Source organism: Ranitomeya variabilis, chromosome 2 (assembly GCF_051348905.1).
Source record: "Ranitomeya variabilis isolate aRanVar5 chromosome 2, aRanVar5.hap1, whole genome shotgun sequence".
NCBI lineage: Eukaryota > Metazoa > Chordata > Amphibia > Anura > Dendrobatidae > Ranitomeya > Ranitomeya variabilis.
This window is the reverse complement of record NC_135233.1, coordinates 1,076,515,110-1,076,543,011: the sequence shown is the minus strand read 5'-3', so window position 1 is coordinate 1,076,543,011 and position 27,902 is coordinate 1,076,515,110. Positions and strand designations below refer to the sequence as shown.

At 44.0% G+C, this 27,902-nt stretch overlaps 1 protein-coding gene and 1 long non-coding RNA gene across 7 annotated transcripts in view; both read left to right on the top strand.

Annotated features, from left to right (window-relative positions):
* The window catches only part of LOC143810208 (uncharacterized), an 86,701-nt gene extending 85,440 nt beyond the window's left edge, over window positions 1-1,261 (top strand). Inside the window, exon 4 of the long non-coding RNA XR_013222703.1 lies at window positions 1,177-1,261. This is a non-coding gene — a long non-coding RNA (uncharacterized LOC143810208). The remainder of the gene's footprint in view (window positions 1-1,176) is intronic.
* The window catches only part of LOC143808697 (cytochrome P450 2B11-like), a 535,684-nt gene that overhangs the window by 261,610 nt on the left and 246,172 nt on the right, over window positions 1-27,902 (top strand). Inside the window, exons 1-2 of one of the 6 annotated variants that reach the window (XM_077291621.1) lie at window positions 2,441-2,465; window positions 5,852-5,999. The exons of 1 other annotated variant lie outside the window; for it this stretch is intronic. The gene's annotated coding sequence lies outside the window, so the exon portion shown is untranslated. Of the gene's footprint in view, window positions 1-2,415; window positions 2,466-5,800; window positions 6,000-27,902 lie in introns of those variants that run through there. 4 more of the 6 variants (XM_077291619.1, XM_077291623.1, XM_077291625.1 and 1 more) reach the window with 4 other exon arrangements.

Genomic DNA, 27,902 nt, shown 5'->3' with positions numbered 1-27,902 from the left:
CCTGTTGATATCGGTGGGCGCGGCCATCTTCCTGAGGCCGCGCGTGCGCAGATGGAGCTCTCTGCTGCCCGGGGCTTCAGGAAAATGGGGATCGCGGCGGCCATTTTCCTGAAGCCGAGTTCGCATCTCGGCTTCAGGAAAATGGCCACCGCGATCCCCATCTGCGCACACGCGGCATCCCGCGGCCATTTTTCTGAAGCCCCGGGCAGCAGAGAGCTCCATCTGCGCACGCGCGGCCTCAGGAAGATGGCCGCGCCCACCGATAACAACAGGATTCACCCGGCTCTGCTGCCTTACCGGGCTGCTGCATCACCTCACCGGGAAAAGGGACCCCACTCACTGCGCCTCCTCATCTCTGCACCTCTGCAGCCACACCTCTGCCGCCGCACCTCTGGCACCGCACCTCTGCCGCCGCACCTCTGCCGCCACGGTAAGCCTGCATTGCGACTATTAGACGCACCCCCCATTTTCCCCCCTTTTTTGGGGGGGAAAAAGTGCGTCTTGTAGTCCGAAAAATACGGTATGTTTGAATGTTAATAAAAGGCTGCTGTGGCCAATTTATCCAAATAAACGTTTGATGAGTAGTCATTGGGGATGGATTAAAAGAATGTATTGGGGAGAGGCTTTAATGGGTTTAGAGTTAATGATTGGTTCAAGGGAAACTCACAGGCATCATGAATACCCAATGTCATGCTTATATAAATTTGTGATTGAGGATAATGTCACATTTACATGTAGCTGAAATGGAGTTTGTTACTGGTGGGCCCTTGGCACCTCTGTCCACCACTGAATATTGATTACCTTATGGCTGTATGCAGACATGTCCTTTGTGTTGCATTTCATAGTCTTCAACTGAAAACAACTTGTGACTGACATGCTAATTGCAACGTCACACGCACTATGTGTCTCCTGATCAGGAACAGGTCCAGGGATCCGTCACCCCGCTGCTGAGACATGTCAACTCCCGACGTACAACACCCACCTCTTAATTGAATGTTCTGTAACTTTATACATGGATATCTAAAATGCTCCTGTGATCACTTTCTCTTATTCCAGTGCACCCAATCATGTATATTTAATTTTTGCATTCTATTATCATTGTCTATACATGATGATATTGTTTATTTTACTTTTTCTTACATTAATATACATTTTGTATCATGAATTCTGTTTTAGACATTCTGCGACCTTTTGATAAAGACCCTGGATAAGTCGATGGCACACTGATGTAAGAAAGGACACAAGGATGACACACTGATGGTAAAAAGGGACACACAAATGACACACTAATGGTAAAACTAGGTACACGGATGACACACTGATGGTAAAAAATGGATACACAGTTGGCCATACTGATGGTAAAAAGCGGACACATGGATCACACACTGATGGTAAAAATGGACACATGGATGACACACTGATGGTAAAACTAGGTACACGGATGACACACTGATGGTAAAAATGGACACACGGATGACACACTGATGGTAAAAATGGACACATGGATGACACACTGATGATAAAAACGGACACACTGATGACACACTGATGATAAAAACGGACACACAGATGACATACTGATGGTAAAAATGGACACATGGATCACACACTGATGGTAAAAAAGGACACATGGATGATACACTGATAGTTAAAATGGACACACGGATGACATACTGATGATAAAAATGGACACATGGATGATACACTGATAGTTAAAATGGACACATGGATGACATACCGATGGTAAAAAAATGGACACATGGATGACACAGTGAAGGAAAAAAGTACAAACAGATGACGCACTGATGGCAAAAACGGACACTCAAATGATCCACTGAGGGTAAATGTGAACACACTAATGACACAGTGAAGGAAAAAGCGAACACACTCATGTGACACTGATGGTAAAAACGGACACGCTGATGCACAACACTGATTACACCATTTTTTCTCATACATGTTTAAACATGGACATGTGAATGAGCTCTTAGAAGAGGGTTTTTGCAATTATTTTACTGCAAGAAAAACTGCAGCCAGATGGTTGTAGTTTAATAGGGAATTATATTTTTTGTAATGTTTTTTATCCCCAGTTTTAGTGTGTCCTCTGGTGCATCCTTTATGGAAAAAACTACCATAATCTACTGAGCATCATGCAGCTTTAAAGCCATAACCAAGCATGGCTCCAACAGTAGGAAGTACAGAGTATTACATTCCTTTTATATCTCTTATTCTTTTTTAATCCATTCTAACATTTGCTCAAAAAACTGCACTAAATTGTGACATTTCTCCCCAAATCTACCACATGTGAATCCGCTCTAAGGGGTTAAGTAAAGTAACATTGTAATGTATGGGATGGACATCAATCACATTTTAACATAAGCAGCCTGTAGAGAGCTTAAATATTCACTTCAACAACACACAACTCAGAGATAAGACAGAGCTGACTGTATGATCGACACTGCACGGTGAGAACTGGCTCTGCTGATATTTACACCTTTTATGTCACTTAATATAATATAAGCATGTAATATAAATGTAAGAAACATTTTTAGGTGGACTGCATGTATTACATTGCTGTTATTTATATCTGAAATCTACAATGGGTCTTATGGTTTTGCAAGCTAATTTCTGACTTATATTTATCCATTCACTGATTCATTTTAGAACTTGCACCATAGCAGGCTGCCATGGATTGTAGCCTTCCCATAAAATCACTGACAAGTGACATGAAGAACATTGACAATCAAGTAACTTTGGTACTTGACGGTTTAGATATATTAGGTATAAAGGTTAGCTTACAGATTTATTGCCGGAAAGAAGGACAAGTGCAAGAATCTGAGGAATCAAGACAGTGACATGGCTCAGTTTAGGGATTTGATCTGCTGACGTGTTGCTCCGTGGTCAGTTTCACAGTATGCTGAGCTATTGCTTTTTCTTCTCTGTCCAAATGCTGATGGTTCCAATTTTCTTTGTTCTCCCTTCTTGGTTTTCTCTTCTCCTGGTGTTTTCCATTTATCTGGTTTGGTCTGTCCCATCACTTTCTGGGCTCAAATTTATTTGTTCATTCTTCCCTGCACTTCCTTGCTGGCTATACCTCTAACTGGTCTTTGGTTTCAGAGTTCCAGACCTTGAGCAAAGGGATTTACCTTGCATGGTAAGCACCAGCTGAATTCCTGCAGTGAGTCTGTTTATTTTCCTTCTCAGTTCATCTTCCTTTCACCTCTTTAGGTTTCTGGGAGGTTACACTTGTTCCTTTTTCTTTTGGCTCTCTTTAGCATTTCCTTTCTACCTTATATGAACATGGTTTAATTTTTTCACCCTGGGTTTTTGTATGTTCGTGAACATTTTCCTATTCTCTTGACGGCAGTGTGTCGTGATCTCCCCTTTGAGGCCTCAAGAGGTACAAGAAACCTCTTGATGGCCTTTTGGGAAGCCAGGTCCAAGGTGTTTTTTTTTATTTGTGCGGCTAGAGTCTTTCTTAGTTTGTACAGTGACCAGTTGGGTGTGGGTTCAGCATCTCCCTGTAGTAGGTCTTCCCTTTTATCTTTACCTGTGAGTGTTATGTTTATAAAGGACAAAATCCCATCTTTTGTCCTTCAATATTAGAAACTTTTACATAAAGAGATTTGCAGATTGTTGAAATTATAATTCACAAGTCACAGTGAATTTTTCACAAAATTACATTGTCTTGCTAATAAATTTGTGCAATCTCAATACTGAGGGTAGGAGGAAGGGTTGGGGTACAGACCGACCACAAGAATAATCCATCTTGGCCTTAATTTATTGGGACTGATAACTATCTTGCCAGACTTTAAGAGGGGGCCTAATTAATTTAGAGGTGCATGCCTCATAATGAATTAGGAGCACCTGAGAATCCCATCAGAAATCTAACTCCAGTCCCTGGCTAGAGTGACATGTCTGACATTGAGAATGCCACAGCTCCCCATGAATTAGACAAGCTGAGATCCGCTTCAGCTGTGCCCATTTTGGTGAGGCTGGCTGAGGCTGCCTTGAAAGCGTCAAAAGTTTTTGCTCAATTTTGTGTTGTGCATACATTTTGCAACTTTTCAAAGCAAATTATGACAGAATTCTGCAGAAAATACCGTATTTTCCGGCATATAAGACGACTGGGCGTATAAGACGACCCCCCAACTTTTCCAGTTAAAATATAAAATCTTCTTAAAAGTCGGGGGTCTTCTTATACGCCGTATGTCGTCTTATAGGGCCGGTGACTAATGTGCCTTTTGGGGGGGGAGTGGTCCTGATGACGAAGAGGGGGCATCTCACAGGAAAGTGTGAGTGGAGTATCCCCAATTACCTAATTGTAGCTGCAGTGTGGGGTGCTGGGGAGTGGCGGCGGCCACCGCCCCACAGCACAGCACCCATGCGGCACAAAGAGGAGCAGCAGCTGCCGCCTCTCCCCAGCACAGAGACCCCATGCTGCAGCTACAATGAGGTAATGGGGGATACTCCACTCACACTTTCCTGTGAGACGCCCCCTCTTCGTCATCGGGACCACTCCCCCCCACCCACCATATACACATTGGTGTCTGCACTCGGCGTACAAGACGGCACCCGACTTTTAAGAAGATTTTCAGGGGTTAAAAAGTAGTCTTATACGCCAGAAAATACAGTACTTTGGTGAATTGGCCCCTTAGTTTTAGTATGATCTGTAAATCTCCTAGTTTTTCTTCCCTTAGAACATATGATACACAAATGCATAACTAAGTACACTTTTCCAAATTGAACCTCATCTGCCATGTGGATGTTCTTACACTATTTGTCCAAGTCAGCCTGTAACTTTTGAACATGTTCCACAGACTGCAACATACTACATAGCTTGATGACATCTGCAAACATAGAACGGACAGAATTAATCTCATCTGCTATATCATTAATAATTAATTTGAATAATAGCAGACCCAGTGCTCAACTTAGGGTACATCACTTTTACATCTATGGACAATTCAGAGAAGCAATCATTCACCATAACTCTTTGGAAGCGCTCTTTGAGACAGTTTTTCTTACGGTTACACATCATACATTCTAGATATATGCACTAAAAAGGGGATTCTGTCAGAATGACAGTTCAAACCCAGCTCTGGTGCTTGGTGTACTCTTGGTGTGGCCAAATAGTTCAGTGCACCTTTCCTACCACTTGTTTTCCATCTTAAATGTTTGACCATTTTATTGTAAATGCAGAGAAGCAAACAAAAATTTTTGAAATAACAGAATTGCAGGTTTTCAGGTTTGGTTGAAAAATTATGTGATTTATACCCAAAGGCCGGAGTCACTCTAAATGTATGAAAAATCGGTCTGAGTCTCCCTGCCAAGAGTAGCACAAGTGTAATGCAAGTGTCATGGGAGTACAGTCTGTTTTTTCACACCTAGCATCTGATTTACATCCGAATGCAGTGTGATTGCTATCTGATTGCAATGGAATTTTACTATGAGATTTTGCATAGCGAATGTTCTCCTTGTCATTTACGCATCGTTTTCAAAGGAAATATACATCAAAACACACATATATATTTTGTGTGGCGAATTATCATTTAGTCTATGGGAAATATGTGTCACAGAGATGGCTTGTCTCTGTGATGTAACATGGAGCATTTTCTCTAGTGCATGAAAGCACTAGGAAGTTTGTTTGTTGCACCTGGGACTGGATTGAGGGTAGTTATGAGAGATGGATGGGTCTGACTACCCACATCCATCACCTTTGGGTGTGGTTACAGCCTATATAATTGAGGCTGTTTGGCATATGGTCTGTGTATTAGGACGGAGAAGGCTGTGTGTAAGCAACCGCTTTTGGTGGTCCCTTACTTTAAGAAACAATTTATACTCCAAACAGATGCCGCAGACATCAAGGTAGGAGCAATCCTTTCCCAGGAGATACACAATGAGGACCACCCTGTTCTCCACTTGAGTAGGAAATATCAGTCATAGAGAAGGAGTGCTTGGCCATAAAGTGGGCAGTGGACACATTACGGCATTATCTGGTAAGACGTAAGTTTAGGTTGGTGTCAGGAAATATGATGTCTTTCTTATTGTTCTAGTTCCACATACAGAGCTCTGCAGCAGCTCCTTGGTATGTGAATGACATGATCCAGCAACGATCCCCCTTGCAGCTTCCCACCTTTCACAGCTGCATACCCCTTAGTCTGCTTATGTAATTCTATAGAAAAAATGTTTAGAATTGAGAGTCCTCAGTGGTTGATACATTTTAATGGCTAATTGAAAAGATGGTAACACATTGCAAGCTTTCAAGACTACTCAGGTCTCTTCATCAGGCATAGACTAATATAAATTCTGAAGAATCATTTATTTATGCACAACACAGCACAGAAAAATGCCTTAGATAAAACAGGTGACGTGAAGCAGAACTACCATTATGAGAGTAATTAACAGTTATGTACATAAATATTGGGACAGTTCATAGATAAGGAGTGTGAATGTTTTGTTGTCCTCTGATTGGGGTCTGGTTCTGTTATGATGACCCCACATGGTCTGAGGGGTAAATTCCTTAGTTCCTTAGTTGATATAAAAAGAAATAAATCCATGTGACACATTGATTCCTGCACTGAGTGTGTCAAAGGTCATCATCAGCTTATATTCCCAGATTATTCTGTCTCTTTGAGATTTGAAGTTACCTTTTAATACAAGTAATTTCAGGTCCATAGTGCTATGATCAGACATACAGAAATGTTTGGCCACAGGTAGATCCATTCTTTTTTCTCTTACTGTGTGGCCATGAGAATTTGTCCTTGTTCTCAGTTTCTGCCTTGTCTCCCCTACATACAGACCCCCAGTTGGCATTTAGTACAAATAACTAAATACACTACATCAGAAGTGACACAGCTGAAAGTACCTAGGATCTTGTAGTCCTGATGTGAACTGGGGATCTTTATCTTGTTTGTGGTCATTATAAATGGACAGGTTTAACATTTTTTTATGGTTGCAAGGAAAGGTACCTGCAGCTGTTGGAGAGGACAGGGAGCTCCTGACAATGATGCTTCTTAGATTTGGTTGCTGCCTGAAACACAGTAGTGGGGGTATAGAAAAATGGATTGTAATTAGGCATCTTTTTGTAGAAAAGGTTGTAATTTCTGTGCAGCTCCCCTTAGCACCTCCAGATTTGGATTGTAGGTAACTACTAGAGGTACCCAGTTATTTTCTTCTTTAGCTTTGTAATGTAGCAGGTGATTCCTTGATATTCTGGTGGCACTTGTGATCTGGTTTTGAATTGTTCTTGGATGGTAGCCCTGACTTAAAAATGTCTTTCTGAGGCGACCAAGGTGTTCATCTGCATCCATGGGGTTGGAACATATACGATTGTATCTAATGGCTTGGCTGTAGACAATAGTTTTTTTATGTGTTTTGGATGGGAGATGTCCCATTTAAGATATGTTGGACGGTCAATTGGTTTCTGATGCAGGGATGTTTCTATTTCATTTTTCTGTAACTTAATGATGGTGTCCAATAAGTTAATTTCAGTGCAGGAGTAGTTGAGTGTTAAGTTGATGGTGGGATGAAATTGATTGAACTGTTCATGGAACGTCTTTAGCTGTGGCTCAGACTCCGTCAGAACAATGAAATAGAAACATCCCTGTATCAGAAGCCAATTGATCATCCAACATACTGTAAATAGGACAGTTTCCATCCAAAACACATTAAAAACTCTATTGTTTACTGTCAAGCCATTAGATACAATTGTATATGTTCCAACTCCATGGATAGAGATGAACACCTTGATCACATCAGAAAGACCTTTTAGAATCAGGGCTACCATCCAAGAACAATTCAAAACCAGATCACAAGAGCCACCAGAATATCAAGGAATCACCTGCTACATTGCAAAGCTAAAGAAGAAAATAACCGGGTGCCTCTAGTAGTCACCTACAATCCAAATCTGGAGATGCTAAGGGGAGCTGCACAGAATTTACAACCTTTACTACAAAAAGATGCCCGCTTACAATCCATTTTTTCAGACCCCCCACTACTATGTTTCAGGCAGCCATCAAATCTAAGAAGCACCATTGTCAAAAGTTCCCTGTCCTCTCCAATAGCTGCAGGTACCTTTCTTTGCAACCAGAAAAAAATGTAAAACCTGTCCATTTATAATGACCACGGATAAGATAAAGATCCCCAAAAAACATCAGGACTACAAGATACCAGGTACTTTCAGCTGCGTCACTTCTAATGTGATGTACTGAGTTATTTGTACTAAATATCCAACTGGGGGTCTGTATGTGGGTGAGACAGAGCAGAAACTGAGAACAAGAATGAACTCCCACTGCCAAGCGATAAGAGAAAAAAGAATGGATCTACCTGTGGCACTACACTTTTGTCTCCCCGATCATAATGTTATGAACATGAAATTACTGGTATTAAAAGGTAACTTCGAATCTCAAAGAGACCAAAGAATCTGGGAATATAAGCTGATGATGACCTTTGACACTCTTAGTGCAGGAATGAATATGTTGCATGGATTTATGTCTTTTTACATCAACTATGGAACTAAAAAATTTACCCCTCAGACCATGTGGGATCATCGTAACAGAACCAGACACCAATGAAAGAACAACAAAACATTCACACAGCTTATCTATGAACTGTCCCAATATTTATGGACTTAACTATTAATTACTCATATAATGATAATTCTGCTTCACGTCACCTGACTTATCTAAGGCATTTTTCTGTGCTGTTTTGTGCATAAATATATGATTCTTCAGAATTTCTATTAGTCTATGCCTGATGAAGAGACCTGAGTAGTCTCGAAAGCTTGCAATGTGTTACCATCTTTTCAGTTAGCCATTAAAAGGTATTAACCGCTGAGGGTTCTCAATTCTAAATATTTTTCTATCCACTGGCTAACACGGTACCAAGATATACATTTTTCCTGTATGTAATTCTATACCACTCATTGCCTCTTCCTCCTGCTATACAGCTTGTGTAATGTGAAACCAAAAGTAAAAGGTTAGGAGCACATGACTTTTTCTCTATTCCTTTGTCTATTTCAGATCTAACATAGTAACTCTGATTTGGCATAGAGGCAGGAAACTTATTTAATTGGAAATTACATGCTTTAAGCTATTCACCACATCGCCTTGCGCCCTCCTGGCTCACCAGGAACTGGGTAAAGGGGCTATGCTTCACCCTAATACCTAGAGATACCATGTTTAGGCTTAAATAAAAGCTAATTGCATAATAAGAAAAATGATAGCCCTGCTGTCACCCTACAAACCTCACAGCCCAGGTTTCGGCCCTCATAAGGTTTATAATAAAATTCAAAAGGGAGTGAATGCCTTAGCCCTGCCCACTCAGTGAGGTCATGGCACAGAGGATATAAGACAATTTTATTTATTATTATTATTATACATGTCTATAGCGCCATTAATTCCATAGCACTTTACATGTGAAAGGGGTAAATATAGACACGTCTAATAGACATGAGCAAAACAAGGCACACACAAGTACAGAAGGAAAGAGGAGCCTGCCCGCGAGCGCTCACAGTCTACAGGGGATAGGTGAGGATACACTAGGAGATGGTAGAGCTGGTTGTGCGGTGGATCAGCAGACTAAGGATCACTGCAGGTTGTAGGCTTGTCAGAAGAGGTGGGTCTTCAGGTTATTATTGAAGGTTTCTGTGGTAGGTGAGAGTCTGATGTGTTGGGGTAGAAAGTTCCAGAGTATGGTGGAAGCACGGGAGAAGTCTTGTATGCGGTTGTGGGAAGAACAGATAAGCAGGGAGTAGAGAAGGAGATCTTGAGAGGATCGAAGGTCATGTGTGACAGGTTCTGGATGGCTTAGTATGTCATAGTTAGGGTTTTGAATTTGACCCTCTGGACAATAGGAAACAAGTGAAGGGCTTGGCAGAGAAGAGAGGCTGGGGAAAAACAGGGAGACAGGTGGAATAATTGAGCAGCAGAGTGTAGGATGGATTGGAGTGGTGCCAGAGAGCTAGATTGGAGGCCAGATAAAAAGAGGTTGCAGTAGTCGAGGTGGGAGATGATAAGGGCATGCACTAGCATTTTTGTATTTTCATGGTCAAGGAATGCACGGATCCGGGAAATATTTTTGAGTTTGAGCCGGTAGAAGGAGGCAAATGCTTGGATATGTTGTTTGAAAGAAAGGGCAGAGTCGAGGATCACCCCGAAGCACCGAGTGTATGGGAATGGGGAAAGTGACCAGCCATTGACATTGATGGATAGGTCTCATGGAGGGGTAGAGTGAGAAGGGTGAAAGATGATGACTTTTGTTTTGTCCATGTTCAGTTTTAGAAAGCAAGCAGAAAAGAAAGCTGAAATAGCAGACAGACATTGTGGGATTTTGGTCAGTAATGAGGTGCGGTCGGGTCCAGATAGGTATATCTGTGTGTCATCAGCTTGGAGATGATACTGCAAACCATGGGATTCTATGAGCTGTCCCAGGACAAAAGTGTAGATGGAGAAGAGCAGGGGTCCAGGAATGAGACTAGGGCAACACCAACAGACAGGGGGCAAGGTGAGGAGGTGGTGTGGGAGAGGGAGACTCTGAATGTCTGGTCTATATCCAGGATAGGGCCAAGTCTGTGATGCCAAAAGATAAAAGAATCTGTAGTAGGAGGGAATGGTCGACAGTGTTGAAGGCAGAAGACAGGTCCAGGAGAAGAAGGAGAGAGTAGTGTTGCTTGCTCTTAGCGGTTAGTAGGTCATTGGTATCTTTAGTTAGGGCAGTTTCAGTTGATTTATGCAATCAGAAGCCAGATTGTAACTGGTCAAAGAGGAAGCAGGAGGAAAAGAAGAAGGTCAGTTCAAGATAGGCATGCTGTTCCAGTAGTTTTGAGTCATAAGGTAGAAGAGATATCAGGCCATAGCTGGACACAGAGGATGGGTCGAGGGAGGGATTTTTGAGGATGGGTGTGATCGAGACATGTAGAGATATAAACCACGGCACTCAGGGCTTCTTGGAGGTGCCCAAGTTAGGTATCCAACCCGTCAAACATAAGTAGAAAATACTTGGCACTCTGGAGAGTTTTTTTGCAAGTTTAAGAAATAGATTTTTATTCGGTGCATCCAGCTCAATATTTAAACGTTTTCGGTCTTATACAATCAGACCTTCATCAGAAATAGTTGTGAGAACTGGAGACCGCAGTATGTGTGTGTGTGGATATGCACACAACGGTCAGAAGACAGCAGGGAAGGTCTGATGAAGGTCTGATTGTATAAGACCGAAAACGTTTAAATATTGAGCTGGATGCACCGAATAAAAATCTATTTCTTAAACTTGCAAAAAAACTCTCCAGAGTGCCAAGTATTTTCTACTTATGTGATCGAGACATGTTTAAAGGATGAGGGGAAGGCACCAGTTGTGAGTAAGAGGTTGAAGAGGTGTGTTAGGGTTGGGATGAAGACTGTGGCGAGGTTCGGGATGAGGTGGGATGGGAGCGGGTCAAACGTGAAAGTGATGAGATGCGATCTTGACAGGAGAGCAGAGAGCTACTCTTATATCATGGTGGACAAGCTGGTTTTGGAGGAACAGGGCTGAGCAGCTAAGTGGGGCATTGGGGGCTGCTGGCCAAAGCTTTTTCTGATCATATCAATCTTCTGCTTAATCCTTTTCTGACATTAGACGTACTATCCTGTCGAAGTGGTATGGGCCTGTATAACCACCGATGGGATAGTACGTCAAATGTGATCAGCCATGCTCACGGGGAGCGCATGGCCAATCGCGGCCTGGTGTCAGCTGACAATCGCAGCTGACATCCGACACTATGTGCCAGGAGCGGTCACAGACCGCTCCTAGCACATTAACCCCCGGAACACTGCGATTAAACATGATTGCAGTGTTCTGGCAGCATTGGGAAGCATGTGCAGGGAGGGGGCTCCCTGAGTGCTTCCCTGAGACCCTTGGAGCAGCGCGATGTGATCACGTTTAGGGTTGAGCGACTTTTACATTTTTGGGATCGAGTCGGGTTTTGCAAAACCCGACTTTGTGAAAAGTCGGGTCGGGTTAAATCGGTTGATTATTGCGTAAAGTCGGTGGCCGACTGAAACACGAAACCCAATGCAAGTCAATGGGGAATCAAAGTCGGCAGAGAGTAGAGGACAGGAAAACACCTACAGTGCCCATTTTAACCCCTTCCCGACCTGTGACACAGCGTATGCGTCATGAAAGTCGGTGCCAATCCGACCTGTGATGCATATGCTGTGTCACAGAATGATCGCATCCCTGCAGATCGGGTGAAAGGGTTAACTCCTATTTCACCCGATCTGCAGGGAGAGGGGGAGTTGTACTTCAGCCCAGGGGGGGTGGCTTTGCCCCCACGTGGCTACGATCGCTCTGATTGGCTGTTGAAAGTGCAACAGCCAATCGGAGCAATTTGCAATATTTCACCTATGAAAATGGTGAAATATTGCAATCCAGCCATGGCCGATGCTACAATAGCATCTACCATGGCTGGAAATCATGTTCTGCCCCCCCACCACCCCCGATCTCCTCCCCAGTCCTCCGTTCTGTCCGGTACCCCCCTCCGTCCCCCTGTCCGCTCCCCCATGCTCCTGTCTGCTCCCCCCGTCCTCCGATCCCCCCCTGTGCTCCAATCCACCCCCCTGTGCTCTGATCCACCCCACCACCACCCCCTCATACTTACCGAGCCTCCCGAAGTCGGTCCGTCTTCTCCCTGGGCACCGCCATCTTCCAAAATGGCGGGCGCATGCTCAGTGCGCCCGCCGAATCTGCCGGCCGGCAGATGCGTTCCATGTACATTTTGACCACTGTGGTAAACTTATGACAGTGATCAAAATAAAAAAATAGTAAATGACCCCCCCCTTTATCACCCCCATAGGTAGGGACAATAATAAAATAAAGAAAATATTTTTTTTTCGACTAGGGTTAGAACTAGGGTTAGAGTTAGAACTAGGGTTAGGGTTAGGTTTAGGGATAGGGTTAGGGTTAGGTTTAGGGGTAGGGTTAGGGTTAGGGGTAGGGCTAGGGGTAGGGTTAGTGGTAGGAATAGGGGTAGGGTTAGGGTTAGAACTAGGGTTAGCGTTAGAATTAGGCTATGTGCACACTGTGCGGATTTGGCTGCGGATCCGCAGCGGATTGGCCGCTGCGGATTCATAGCAGTGTTCCATCAGGTTTACAGTACCATGTAAACCTATGGAAAACCAAATCCGCTCTGCCCATGGTGCGGAAAATACCGCGCGGAAATGATGCGCTGTATTTTCCGCAGTATGTCAATTCTTTGTGCGGATTTCGCAGCGTTTTACAGCTGTTCCTCAATAGGAATCCGCAGGTGAAATCCGCATAAAAAACACTGGAAATCCGCGGTAAATCCGCAGGTAAAACGCAGTGCCTTTTATCTGCGGATTTTTCAAAAATGGTGCGGAAAAATCTCACATGAATCCGCAATGTGGGCACGTAGCCTTAGGGTTAGGGTTGGAATTAGAGTTAGGGTTGGAATTAGGGCTAGGGTTGGAAATAGGATTAAGAATAGGCTTGTGGTTAGGGTTATGGTTAGGGTTAGGGGTGTGTTGGGGTTAAAGTTGTGGTTGGGGTTGGGATTAGGGTTAGGGTTGGGATTAGGGTTAGGGTTGTGGTTAGGGGTGTGTTGGGGTTGGGTTGTGATTAGGGTTATGGCTAGAGTTGGGATTAGGGTTGGGGGTGTGTTGGGGTTAGGGTTGGGATTAGGGTTAGGGGTGTGTTGGGGTTAGTGTTGGAGTTAGAATTGAGGGGTTTCCACTGTTTAGACACATCAGGGGTCTCCAAACGCAACGTGGCGCCACCATTGATTCCAACCAATCTTGCGTTCAAAAAGTCAAATGGTGCTCCCTCCCTTCCGAGCCCCGACATGTGCCCAAACAGTGATTTACCCCCACATATGGGGTACCAGCATACTCAGGACAAACTGGGCAACAATTATCGGGGTCCAATTTCTCCTGTTACCCTTGCGAAAATAAAAAACATTGCTTGCTAAAACATAATTTTAGAGGAATGAAAAATGATTTTTTATTTTCACGGCTCTGCGTTATAAACTTCTGTGAAGCACTTGGGGGTTCAAAGTGCTCACTATACATCTAGATAAGTTCCTTGGGGGGTCTAGTTTCCAAAATGGGGTCACTTGTGGGGGTTTCTACTGTTTAGGCACATCAGGGGCTCTGGAAATGGAATGTGACGCACGCAGACCACTCCATCAAAGCCTACATTTCAAAACGTCACTACCTCCCTTCCGAGCCCCGACTTGTGCCCAAACAGTGGTTTACCCCCACATATGGGGTATCAGTGTACTCAGGACAAACTGGGCAACAGCTATTGGGGTCCAATTTCTCCTGTTACCCTTGTGAAAATAAAAAATTGCTTGCTAAAACATAATTTTTAAGGAAAGAAAAATTATTTTTTATTTTCACGGCTCTGCGTTGTAAACTTCTGTGAAGCACTTGGGGATTCAAAGTGCTCACCACATATCTAGATAAGTTTCTTGGGGGGTCTAGTTTCCAAAATGGGGTCACTTGTGGGGGGTTTCTACTGTTTAGGCACATCAGGGGCTCTGCAAATGGAATGTGACGCACGCAGAACACTCCATCAAAGCCTGCATTTCAAAACGTCACTACCTCCCTTCCGAGCCCTGACTTGTGCCCAAACAGTGGTTTACCCCCACATATGGGGTATCAGTGTACTCAGGACAAACTGGGAAACAACTATTGGGGTCCAATTTCTCCTGTTAGACTTTTGAAAATAAAAAATTGCTTGCTAAAACATCATTTTTAAGGAAAGAAAAATGATTTTTTATTTTCACGGCTCTGCGTTGTAAACTTCTGTGAAGCACTTGGGGGTTCAAAGTGCTACCACATATCTAGATAAGTTTCTTGGGGGGTCTAGTTTCCAAAATGGGGTCACTTGTGGGGGGTTTCTACTGTTTAGGCACATCAGGGGCTCTGCAAATGGAATGTGACGCACGCAGACCACTCCATCAAAGCCTGCATTTCAAAACGTCACTACCTCCCTTCCGAGCCCCGACTTGTGCCCAAACAGTGGTTTACCCCCACATATGGGGTATCAGCGTACTCAGGAGAAACTGAAAAACAACGTTTGGGGTCCAATTTCTCCTGCCACCCTTGGGAAAATAAAAAATTGTGGGCTAAAAATCTTTTTTGAGGAAAGAAAAATTATTTTTTATTTTCATGGCTCTGCGTTATACACTTCTGTGAAGCACTTGGGGGTTCAAAGTGCTCACCACACATCTAGATTAGTTCCTTGGGAGGTCTAGTTTCCAAAATGGGGTCACTTGTGGGGGAGCTCCAATGTTTAGGCACACAGGGGCTCTCCAAACGCGACATGGTGTCCGCTAATGATTGGAGCTAATCTTCCATTCAAAAAGCCAAATGGCGTGCCTTCCCTTCCGAGCCCTGCCGTGCGCCCAAACAGTGGTTTACCCCCACATATGGGGTATGATCTTACTCAGGACAAACTGGACAACAACATTTGGGGTCCAATTTCTCCTGTTACCCTTGGGAAAATAAAAAATTCTGGGCTAAAAATCATTTTTGAGGAAAGAAAAATTATTTTTTATTTTCACGGCTCTGCGGTATAAACTTCTGTGAAGCACTTGGGGGTTCAAAGTGCTCACCACACATCTAGATTAGTTCCTTGGGAGGTCTAGTTTCCAAAATGGGGTCACTTGTGGGGGAGCTCCAATGTTTAGGCACACAGGGGCTCTCCAAACGCAACATGGTGTCCGCTAACGATTGGAGCTAATTTTCCATTCAAAAAGTCAAATGGCGCTCCTTCCCTTCCGAGCCTTGCCGTGCACCCAAACAGTGGTTTACCCCCACATATGAGGCATCGGCGTACTCAGGAGAAATTGCCCAATAAATTTTAGGATCCATTTTTATCCTGTTGCCCATGTGAAAATGAAAGAATTGATGCTAAAAGAAATTTTGTGTGAAAAAAAAGTACTTTTTCATTTTTGCGGATCAATTTGTGAAGCACCTAAGGGTTTAAAGTGCTCACTATGCCTCTAGATAAGTTCCTTGGGGGGTCTAGTTTCCAAAATGGGGTCACTTATGGAGGAGCTCCAATGTTTAGACACACAGGGGCTTTCCAAACGCGACATGGTGTCCGCTAAAGATTGGAGCCAATTTTTCATTCAAAAAGTCAAATGGCGCTCCTTCCCTTCCGAGCCCTGCCGTGCGCCCATACAGTAGTTTACCCCCACATATGAGGTATCAGCGTACTCAGGACAAATTGGACAACAACATCCGTTGTCCAGTTTCTCCTTTTACCCTTGGGAAAATAAAAAAATTGTTGCTAAAAATCATTTTTGTGACTAAAAAGTTAAATGTTCATTTTTTACTTCCATGTTGCTTCTGCTGCTGTGAAACACCTGAAGGGTTAATAAACTTCTTGAATGTGGTTTTGAGCACCTTGAGGGGTGCAGTTTTTAGAATGGTGTCACTTTTGGGTATTTTCAGCCATATAGAACCCTCCAAATGACTTCAAATGTGAGGTGGTCCCTAAAAAAAATGGTTTTGTAAATTTTGTTGTAAAAATGAGAAATCACTGGTCAAATTGTAACCCTTATAACTTCCTAGCAAAAAAAACATTTGTTTCCAAAATTGTGCTGATGTAAAGTAGACATGTGGGAAACGTTATTTATTAACTATTTTGTGTCACATAATTCTCTGGTTTAACAGAATAAAAATTCAAAATGTGAAAATTGCGAAATTTTCCAAATTTTCGCCAAATTTCCGTTTTTTTCACAAATAAACTCAGAAATTATCGACCTAAATTTACCACTAGCATGAAGCCCAATATGTCACGAAAAAACAATCTCAGAATCGCTAGGATCCGTTGAAGTGTTCCTGAGTTATTACCTCATAAAGGGACACTGGTCAGAATTGCAAAAAACGGCAAGGTCATTAAGGCCAAAATAGGCTGGGTCATGAAGGGGTTAATGCCAAAAACATCAATTCTTATTACTGAAGCTTGTTAATCTAAATTTACTTTATAATAATAGTTAGGCATTGAAAACGGGGGGTCATTTGGCTAAAGTTGTGGGGGGTATGGCTGGCTCAAGTTTTTCATGGGCCCAGGAAACGCGGAATACGTCATGGCGGTGGAGCAGGGAGAGGTAAGTATTTCAACTTTGCAAGTGCTGTGATCCTGAGCAAGCAGGGGGGACCCACTCGTTTGCATTGGCACTGGCACAGGGCCCCTCAAAGTACTGCAGTGTGTTTGATGGCGGTGGTGCCTCCCACTGACAGAGACACTTTTGCGTACTATGAGGGGCCCTGTGCCAGTGACCTCGCCAACGAGTATGCCCCCCCACCTGATGAAGGAACCTGCACTTTCAGCTGCATCTTCCTCTTTGTCCCCGTGTAAGGTGGTATAGTATGCGGGAAGGGGAACCTGACTTTCAGCAGGGTCAGATTCTAGCTGTGTGGCGTGCAAGGGGAATGTAGTGGTCTGGGTCAATGTACCAGCAGACTCATCTAGCAGTGGCTGGGCAATGGGCAGGATGAGTAGGAAACACAGATCTAGGCCCAAATAATAAAGTGGGCTAAATGCAGTTCAAAATTGGTAACAGGACTAACCAGGCGGCATTGCTTTGTTCAGCTGAGGACAACTGTAATGGGAGGCAGACACAGTTAGTAGGTCCAAATAAATAGGCTGAATGCAGTTCAAAACTGGTAAAAGGACTAAACAGGCCGCATAGCTTTGTGAAGTGGAGGACAACTGTAATGGGAGGCAGACACAGTTAGTAGGCCCAAATAAGTAGGCTAAATACAGTTCAAAACTGCTAAAAAGACTAAACAGGCGGCATAGCTTTGTGCAGTGGAGGACAACTGTAATGGTAGGCAGACACAGTTAGTAGGCCCAAATAAGTAGGCTAAATGCAGTTCAAAACTGGTAAAAGGACTAAACAGGCGGCGTAGCTTTGTGGAGTGGAGGACAACTGTAATGGGAGGCAGACACAGTTAGTAGGCCCAAAGAAGTAGGCTAAATGCAGTTCAAAACTGGTAAAAGGACTAAACAGGTGGCATAGCTTTGTTCAGTGGAGGACAACTGTAATGGGAGGCAGACACAGTTAGTAGGCCTAAATAAGTAAGTAGGCTAAATGCAGTTCAAAACAGGTAAAAGGACTAAACAGGCGGCATAGCTTTGTTCAGTGGAGGACAATTGTAAGGAATGGCTGACACAGTGAGTAGGCCCGAATAATTAAGTAGGATAAAAGCAGTTCAAAATTGGTAACAGGAATAACCAGGCGGCATTGCTTGGTTCAGCAGAGGACAATTGTAAGGAGTGGCTAACACAGTGAGTAGGCCCAAATAAGTAAGTGGGCTAAATGCAGTTCAAAATTGGTAACAGGAATAACCAGGCGGCATTGCTTGGTTCAGCAGAGGACAATTGTAAGGAGTGGCTAACACAGTGAGCAGGCACAAATAATTAAGTAGGCTAAAAGCAGTTCAAAATTGGTAACAGGACTAAACTGGCGGCGTTGCTTGGTTCAGCAGAGGACAATTGTAAGGAGTGGCTGACACAGTGAGTAGGCCCTAATAATAAAGTAGGCTAAATGTCTGCCAAAATTTTTTTCAGAAAGAACCAGGTGGCATAGCTAGGTACAGGGGTGGGCTCCTCTGCTCAGTAGCAGACAGTGGTAGTAGGCGCAACGTTTTAACTGGCCTAAATGGAGGCCAGGGCCCCTGTAATTTTAACTATCATCTATCATTTCAACAAATTTGTATTGGCAGTGCCATTGAAGGATTTAACAGCACAGAATACACAGTGGTGGAGCAGGGAGAGGTAAGTATTGCAAGTGGTAGAGCACTGTTCGAGCTGGGGGGGAACACTCTCTCGTGGTCTGCGGTACTGGCACAGGGCCCCTCATGACGGTGTGTCTGGCGTTGGTTGTGCACCACCACAGTCAGAGACACTTCATTGTACTATGAGGGACCCTGTGCCAGTCCCGTCGCCCAAGAGTGGGCACACCCACCTGTCCAGGCAAACGGCACTCGCACAGGTGCTTGCGCTAGGTGGTGACCACGGCCCTGTGGGGGGAGTCAGCCCATTTAGGGAGGTATAAAAATGGCCTATGGTGGACATTCAGCAGCTGTAAATGGAGGAATTGGAGAAGTCAGTAAGAGGAGGCCAAAGCAAGACATTTTTCAGGCAAGCTTCGTGTCAGCAGGGGGAAGTGGGGCCAAATAATTGGAAATCCATGATTGGTTCATTTTAATGAAGGTTAGGTCATCGACATTTCGGGTAGCCAGACGAGTCCTTTTTTCGGTCAGTATTGAACCAGCCACACTGAAGACTCTTTCGGATAGCACACTAGCAGCAGGGCAAGCAAGCTCCTGTAATGCATATTCTGCCAATTCAGGCCAGGTGTCTATTTTAGATGCCCAGTAATCAAAGGGGATTGACCTGTAAGGGAGAACATCGATAAGGGTGGAAAAGTAGTTTGTAACCATACTGGACAAATGCTGTCTCCTGTCACTATGAATCGATGCAGCAGTACCTGTTGTGTCAGTGGTCATTGCGAAATCAATCCACAACCTGGTCATAAACCCCTCTGTCCAACGCCACTTCTGATTTGTGCATCTCTAACACCTCTGCCATGTTGCCCACTACTCCTTGTATTAGAACCATCTCCGCCGCTGTCTGCTGGGAATGCCTGAACCAAACGGTCTACAAGAGTTGCTTGTTTGGTAGCCAATATTTGCTCAAGGTTCTCATGTGGCATGATATTTTGTAATTTTCCTTTATATCATGGATCCAGGAGGTAGGCCAACCAGTAATCGTCATCAGTCATCATTTTGATAATGCAGGGGTCCCTTTTTAGGATACGCATACTCAGCCATGTGGGTCAATGTTCCAGGTGTCAATTCACTGCTTGTGCTGGGTTGAGGAGCACTTTCTTGCAAATCAACATCACTTATGTCCCGTAAAAACCCTGTACCTGACCTTGCAATGCCACCAGTTTCTATTGCTCCCTGAAAAGCATCCTCAAATAAATATTCATCCCCATCATCCTCCTCCTCCTCCTCTTCGTCCACCACCTCGTCCAGGAGAGTTCCCTGAGCAGACAATGGCTGACTGTCGTCAAGGCTTCCCTCATCCTCGACTGCAGACGCCTGCTCCTTAATGTGCATCAATCTTTGCATCAGCAGACGCATTTATGGGATGCTCATGCTTATGATGGCGTTGTCTGCACTTACCAGCCATGTGCATTCCTCAAAACACGGAAGGACTTGACAGAGGTCTTGTAGCTTTGACCACTGCACACCGGACAACTCCATGTCTGCCATTAAACTGCCTGCCCGTGTATGTGTATCCTCCCACAAATAGATTACAGCACGCCTCTGGTCGCACAGCCTCTGAAGCATGTGCAGTGTGGAGTTCCACCTTGTTGCAATGTCGATTATTAGGCAGTGCTGGGGAAGATTCAGCGATCGCTGATGGTTCAGCATACGGCTGGAGTGTACGGGCGACCAGGCGGATGTGCGAGCAAAGTCTTTGCACCTTGAGGAGCAGAGCTGGTAACCCCGGATAATTTTTCAGGAAGCACTGCACCACCAGGTTCGAGGTGTGAGCCAGGCAAGGTATGTGTTTCAGTTGTGAAAGGGCTATGGCAGCCATAAAATTCCTTCCATTATCACTGACTACCTTGCCTGCCTCAAGATGTACACTGTCCAGCCAGGACTGAGCTTCTTGCTGCAAGTACTCGGCCAGAACTTCCGCGGTGTGTCTGTTGTTGCCCAAACACTTCATTTGCAACACAGCCTGCTGATGCTTACCACTAGATGTTCAAAAATGGGATACCTCGTGTGCAACACTGGCAGCTGCCGATGGAGTGGTCGTGCGACTGCGCTCTGTGGACGAGCTTTGGCTTCTGGAGGAGGAGGGGGAGGAGGAGGAGGGGTGGCGAACGCCTACAGCCAACTGATTCCTAGAACGTGGGCTAGGCAGAACTTTCCCACTATGGCTGTCCCCTGTGGACCCTGCATCCACCACATTAACCCAGTGCGCCGTAATGGACACGTAATGTCCCTGGCCATGCCTACTGGTCCATGCATCTGTTGTGAGGTGCACCTTTCCACTGACTGATTGCCTCAGTGCATGGACAATGCGGTCTTTGACATGCTGGTGGAGGGCTGGGATGGCTGTTATCGCAAAGAAGTGCCGACTGGGTAGGTCATAGCCTGGTACTGCGTAGGCCATCAGGTCTTTGAAAGCTTCACTTTTAACCAACTGGTAAGGCATCATCTCTAATGAGATTAGTCTAGCAATGAGGCCGTTCAAACCCTGTGTACGCGGATGAGAGGATGAGTACTTTCTTGTCCTAACGAGAGTCTCTTGTAGGGTGAGCTTGGCTGGAGAGCTGCATATGGTGGAACAAGCGGTGGTGGTGGTGGACATGGCAGATTGAGAGAGGGTTGGTGATGGTATTCTTGATGTTGACCTACATACAGTGTTTCCTACCAAAAACCTTGTGATTCCCTGACTGCTTTGTCCATTCGACGATACCTCCACATTTGCTGCTGGTGGTGTCCTAACCGGTGGGCTTACAGTGAGTGAAGCAATGTAGCGTTGCTTACTACCTTCATTCTGAGCAGGTGCACCAACGGTACGGGACGTTTGGTAGTTAGTCCAGGCTTGCAAGTGCATGCTGGTTAAATGTCTACGCATGCATGTTGTATTTAAATTTAGGGGATTCTTCCCTCTGCTAAAGGTCTTTGAGCATTTCTTACAGATAACTTTGCACTGATCATTCGGATCTTGGTTAAAAAAATTGCCACACTCCACTGTTCCTACTATGGAATACTTTGTCAGGCATTGCACGCTGTGCTACTTTCACCGGATGGCCACGCTGTCCTAAAACTGTTTTTTTGTTTGACAAACGTTTTTGACCGGAGACGGACCTGCCAGATGAAAGCTGATGCGATGTAGATGGCTGCTGCGGACCATCCTCCTCCACTTCTGAGCTACTGTCAGCGGCACCCTCTTCCCCCAATGGCTGCCAATCTGGGTCAACAACTGGGTCATCTATCACCTCCTCTTCAATGTCATGTGCACCTTTCTCTGTGTCACTGTGTAAGGTGCTATAGCGTTCGGGATGGGGCACCATAGTCTCATCAGGGTCAGTTTCTGGCTGAGTACACTGTGAGGGCAATGTAGTGATCTGAGTCAATGGAACAGCATAATAATCTAGCTGTGGCTGTGCATCAGTGCACTCCATGTCCGATTCATCTTGTAATGGGCTGTTAACAATTTCCCTTTCTAACCCAGGCACGGTATGTGCAAAGAGCTCCATGGAGTAACCTGTTGTGTTGCCTGACGCATCCTTCACTGTTGGTTTGGGTGAAGGACACAAGGAAGCAAATTGTTCCTGACCGGGAGCATCCACTGACGACTCGCTGCTTTTAAATTTGGAATTTTCTGAAGAGGAGGCGAAAGAGCTAGAGGCTGAGTCAGCAAGGAAATCCAAAACTTTTTCCTGCTGCTCTGGCTTTAAAAGTGGTTTTCCTACTCCCAGATAAGGGAGCCTTCGAGGCCTTGTGTAGCCAGACGATGACACTGGCTCAACACCTCCAGCCTTAGCTGCTATTTTGCTTTTCCCGCTACCACCAGATGCTCCAACACCACCAACACCACCATCAGTAGCAGCTGGCAACGGCCACCCACGGCCTCTTCCACCAGACTTCCTCACTTTTGGGAAAATCTAACCAAAATAACAACCGTTATATGGTACTGTAAAACAAGGTAGAAGGTGTATATAAACTTGTTGAGAAATTAATTCTCCCTTTTTTGGGGGGAGACTGAACCACAACTCAGGCCCAGTGTATAACACAACACAATGTAAGTGGCAGCAAGTGGCTGGCTGATACACGACAAACTAAGAGGACTGAGGTATATCCACTTTGTGAGAATTTCAACTCACTTTTTTTTTGGGGGGAGACTGAACCCAAACTCAGGCCCAGTGTATTTTACAACGCAATGTGAGTGGCAGCAAGTGGCTGGCTGATACACCACAAACTAAGAGGACTGAGGTATATCCACTTTGTGAGAATTTCAATCTCATTTTTTTTTGGACACAGAACTCAAACTCAGGCCCAGTGTATTTTACAACGCAATGTGAGTGGCAGCAAGTGGCTGGCTGATACACCACAAACTAAGAGGACTGAGGTATGTCCACTTTGTGAGAATTTGAATCTCACTTTTTTTTGGGACACAGAACCCAAACTCAGGCCCAGTGTATTTTACAACGCAATGTGAGTGGCAGCAAGTGGCTGGCTGATATACGAGAAACTAACAGAACTTACGTATATCCACTTTGTGACAATTTGAATCTCCCTTTTTTGGGTGGGAGACAGCACAACAACTCAGGCCCAGTGTGTAACACAACACAAAGTAAATGGCAGCAAGTGGCTGGAAGATATCTGAAAAATCCAAGGACTGTAGTACAATTTCAATCTCCCTACAATGATCTCAGGACAAGTATGGCAGCAACAAAAAGGACTGCTGCACACAAAAGTATGTACAAATAAACAAGATAACTGCAGAAAGGAGCAACAGGATTTTTGCTTTTAAAAAAGCAGTTGGTTTGCACAGCAGCGTGCAAACAGCAATGCAGCTATCAGGGAGCCTTATAAGGCAGCCTAATAAGCTACAGAGGTGATGCACAAAGATATAGCCTCCACTGTCCCTGCAAAAAAAAAGGTGGTGTTGGACAGTGGAAATCGCTACAGCACAAGCGGTTTGGGGGTTAATCTTCCCTCCTTAACTATATCCCTGCTTCTGACGAAGCTGCAGCAACCTCTCCCTATGCGAAGATCGGCAGAAGTAAGATGGTGGTTGGCATGCACGCCCCTTTATACCGCCTGTGACACCGTAGAAAGCAAGCCAATCACTGTCATGCTCTTCTCTAAGATGGTGGGGACCGAGACCTATGTCATCACGCTGCCCACACTCTGCATCCTCCTTGGCTGAGAAATGGCGCTGAACGCATCATATGAAACGCGACTTTGGTGCCAAGATCACCGACCTCATGGCCGATCCCACAGTGGGATCGGGTCGGGTTTCATGAAACCTGACTTTGCCAAAAGTCGGCGATTTTTTAATTTGTCCGATCCGTTTCGCTCAACCCTAATCACATTGCTCCGAGGGACTCCTACCTCCTCATCCCTGCAGGCCCAGATCCAAAATGGCTGCGGGGGCCTTCCAGGTCCTGTAGGGAGGTGGCTTTCAAGCACCTGCTCAGAGCAGACACCGGGAAGCCTCCCTGCAGTGCCTGTCAGACCGCTGATCTGACAGTGCACAGCAAAGTGTCAGATCAGCGATCTGTCACTATACTGTGATGTCTCCCCTGGGGCAATGTAAAAAGGTTAAAAAAATAATATTTACATGTGTAAAAAAATAATAATTCCTAAATAAAGAAAAAATATATATTATCTAAATAAAAAAAACAATTAAAGTACACAAATTTAGTATCGCCTCGTCCGTAACGACCCGACCTATAAAACTGTCCCACTAGTTAATCCCTTCAGTGAACACTGAAAAAAAAAGAGGCAAAAAATGATGCTTTATTATCATGCCGCCAAACAAAAAGTGGAATAACACGCGATCAAAAAGACAGATATAAATAACCATGGTACCGCTGAAAACGTCATCTTGTCCTGCAAAAAATGAGCAGCCATACAGCATCATCAATGAAAAAATAAAAAAGTTATAGTCCTCAGAATAAAGCGATGCAAAAATAATTATTTTTTATATAAAACAGTTTTTATCGTATAAAAGCGCCAAAACATATAAAAAATGATATAAATGAGGTATCGCTGTAATCGTACTGACTGGAAGAATAAAACTGCTTTATCAACTTTATCAAATGTGAAATGGTATAAGCGCCCCCCCCCCAAAAGAAATTCATGAATAGCTGGCTTTTGTTCATTCTCCCTCACAAAAATCGGAATAAAAAGTGATCAAAATATGTCACATGCCCGAAAATGGTACCATTAAAAATGTCAACTTATCCTGCAAAAAACAGGACCTCACATGACTCTGTGGACCAAAATATGGAAAAATTAAAGCTCTCATAATGTGGAGATGCAAAAACTATTTTTTGCAATAAAAAGCGTCTTTTAGTGTGTGACGGCTGCCAATCATAAAAATAAGCTAAAAAACCCGCTATAAAAGTAAATCAACCCCCCTACATTACCCTCTTAGTTAGGGAAAAATAATACAATTTTAAAAAATGTATTTATTTCTATTTTCCCTTTAGGTTTATGGTTAGGGTTGGGGCTAGGGTTAGGGTTAGGGCTAAAGTTAGGTTTAGGTTTGGGGCTAAAGTTAGGGTTTGGGCTAAAGTTAGAATGGGGGCTAAAGTTAGGGTAGGGGCAAAAGATAGGGTTTGGATTACATTTAAGGTTGGGATTAGGGTTGGGATTAGGGTTAGGGTTGTGGTTAGGGTTATGGTTCGGAATAGGGTTATGGTTCGGAATAGGGTTATGGGTGTGTTTGGGTTAGGGTTTCAGTTAGAATTGGGGGGTATCCACTGTGTAGGCACATCAGGGGCTCTCCAAACGCAACATGGCATCCAATCTCAATTCCAGCCAATTCTGCGCTGAAAAAGTAAAACAGTGCTCCTTCAGTTCCAAGCTCTCCTGTGCGCCCAAACAGGGGTTTACCCCAACATATGGGGTATCAGTGTACTCAGGATAAATTGGTAAACAACTTTTGGCATCCAATTTCTCCTGTTACCCTTGGGAAAATACAAAACCAGGAGCTAAAAAATAATCTTTGTGGGAAAAAAAAAGATTTTTTATTTTTACGGCTCTGTGTTATAAACTGTAGTGAAACACTTGGGGTTCAAAGTTCTCACAACACATCTAGATAAGTTCCTTGGGGGTCTAGTTTCCGAAATGAGGTCACTTGTGGTGGGTTTCTACTGTTTAGGTACATCAGGGGCTCTGCAAATGCAACGTGATGCCTGCAGACCAATCCATCTAAGTCTGTATTCCAAACGGCGCTCCTTCCCTTCCGAGCTCTTCCATGCACCCAAACAATGGTTCCACCCACATATTGGATATCAACGTACTCAGGACAAATTGTACAACAACTTTTGGGGTCCAATTTCTCCTGTTACCCTTGGGAAAATACAAAACTGGGGGCTAAAAAATAATTTGTGTGGAAAAAAATTAGTTTTTATTTTCACGGCTCTGCGTTATAAACTGTAGTGAAACACTTGGGGGTGCAAAGTTCTCACAACACATCTGGATAAGTTCCTCGGGGTCTAGTTTCCAATATGGGGTCACTTGCAGAGGGTTCTACTGTTTAGGTACATCAGGGGCTCTGCAAATGCAATGTGACACCTGCAGACCATTCCATCTAAGTTTGCATTCCAAATGGAGCTCCTTCCCTTCCCAGCGCTCATGTGGACCCAAACAGGGGTTTACTCCAACATATGGGGTATCAGCGTACTTATAATAAATTGGACCACAGCTTTTGGGGTCCAATTTCTCCTGTTACCCTTGGGAAAATACAAAACCGGGGGCTAAAAAATAATCTTTGTGGAAAAAAAGATTTTTTATTTTCACAGCTCTGTGTTATAAACTGTAGTGAAACATTTGGGGATGCAAAGTTCTCACAACACATCTAGATAAGTTCCTTGGGGGGTCTAGTTTCCAATATGGGGTCACTTGTGGGGGGTTTCTACTGTTTAGGTACATTAGGGGCTCTGCAAATGCAACATGACGCCTGCAGACCAATCCATCTAAGTCTGCATTCCAAACGGTGCTCCTTCCCTTCCAAACTCTGCCATGCACCCAAACGGTGATTCCCCCACATATGGGGTATCAGCATGCTCAGAATAAAGTGGAGAACAACTTTTGGGGTCTAATTTCTCCTGTTACCCTTTGGAAAATACAAAACTGGGGCTAAAAAATAATTTTTGTGGAAAAAAAATAATTTTTATTTTCACGGCTCTGCGTTATAAACTGTAGTGAAACACTTGGAAGTTCAAAGTTCTCACAACACATCTACATAAGTTCCTTAGGGGGTCTTCTTTCCAAAGTGGTGTCACTTGTGGGGGGTTTCAATGTTTAGGCACATCAGGGGCTCTCCAAATGCGACATGGTGTCCTATCTCAATTCCAGTCAATTTTGAAAAGTCAAATGGCGCTCCTTCCCTTCCGAGCTCTGCCATGTGCCCAAACAGTGGTTTACCCCCACAAAATGGTGTTGTAAAAATGAGAAATTGCTGGTTAACTTTTAACCCTTAAAACTCCCTAATAGTGTTGAGCGATACTTTCCGATATCGGAAAGTATCGGTATCGGAAAGTATCGGCCGATACCGTCACAGTATCGGAATCCAATCCGATACCGATACCCGATCCCAATGCAAGTCAATGGGACGAAAATATCGGAATTAAAATAAACCCTTTCTTTCCTTGTAGGTTAATTCTACATGAAGGACAACAACTAAGAATAATGTAGGATGTATTGGGGGAGGTGGCGGAGACATTAAAGGCACAGGGGTTTATCCCAATCAAATAGAATAGCAGTATTTTTAATTTTTTTATGACGTTCGGCGTTAGAAAGAATTTGACTATGTTAATTTTTTATTTATTTTGTCAGATATTGATGTTTCACTACTTCCACGCCCTTCACCCTATTTTTTACTTCTCCCACACTTTCTTCTTCATTATCCTCATCATCAGCTTCTGTGACATCAACTTCTTCACCTTATTCATCTTCTTCTTTTCTACGTATATATATATTTTTTTTTTTACATTGTTCATATTCTTTTTATTTAACTATTATCTTTTTTATATTCAACTTCTTCATCATATTCTTATTTGTGACAGGCATTCCCGTAGTTGTTATCTATAAAAGTTTGAAGATTACACCTTCCGTTCTGCCTGT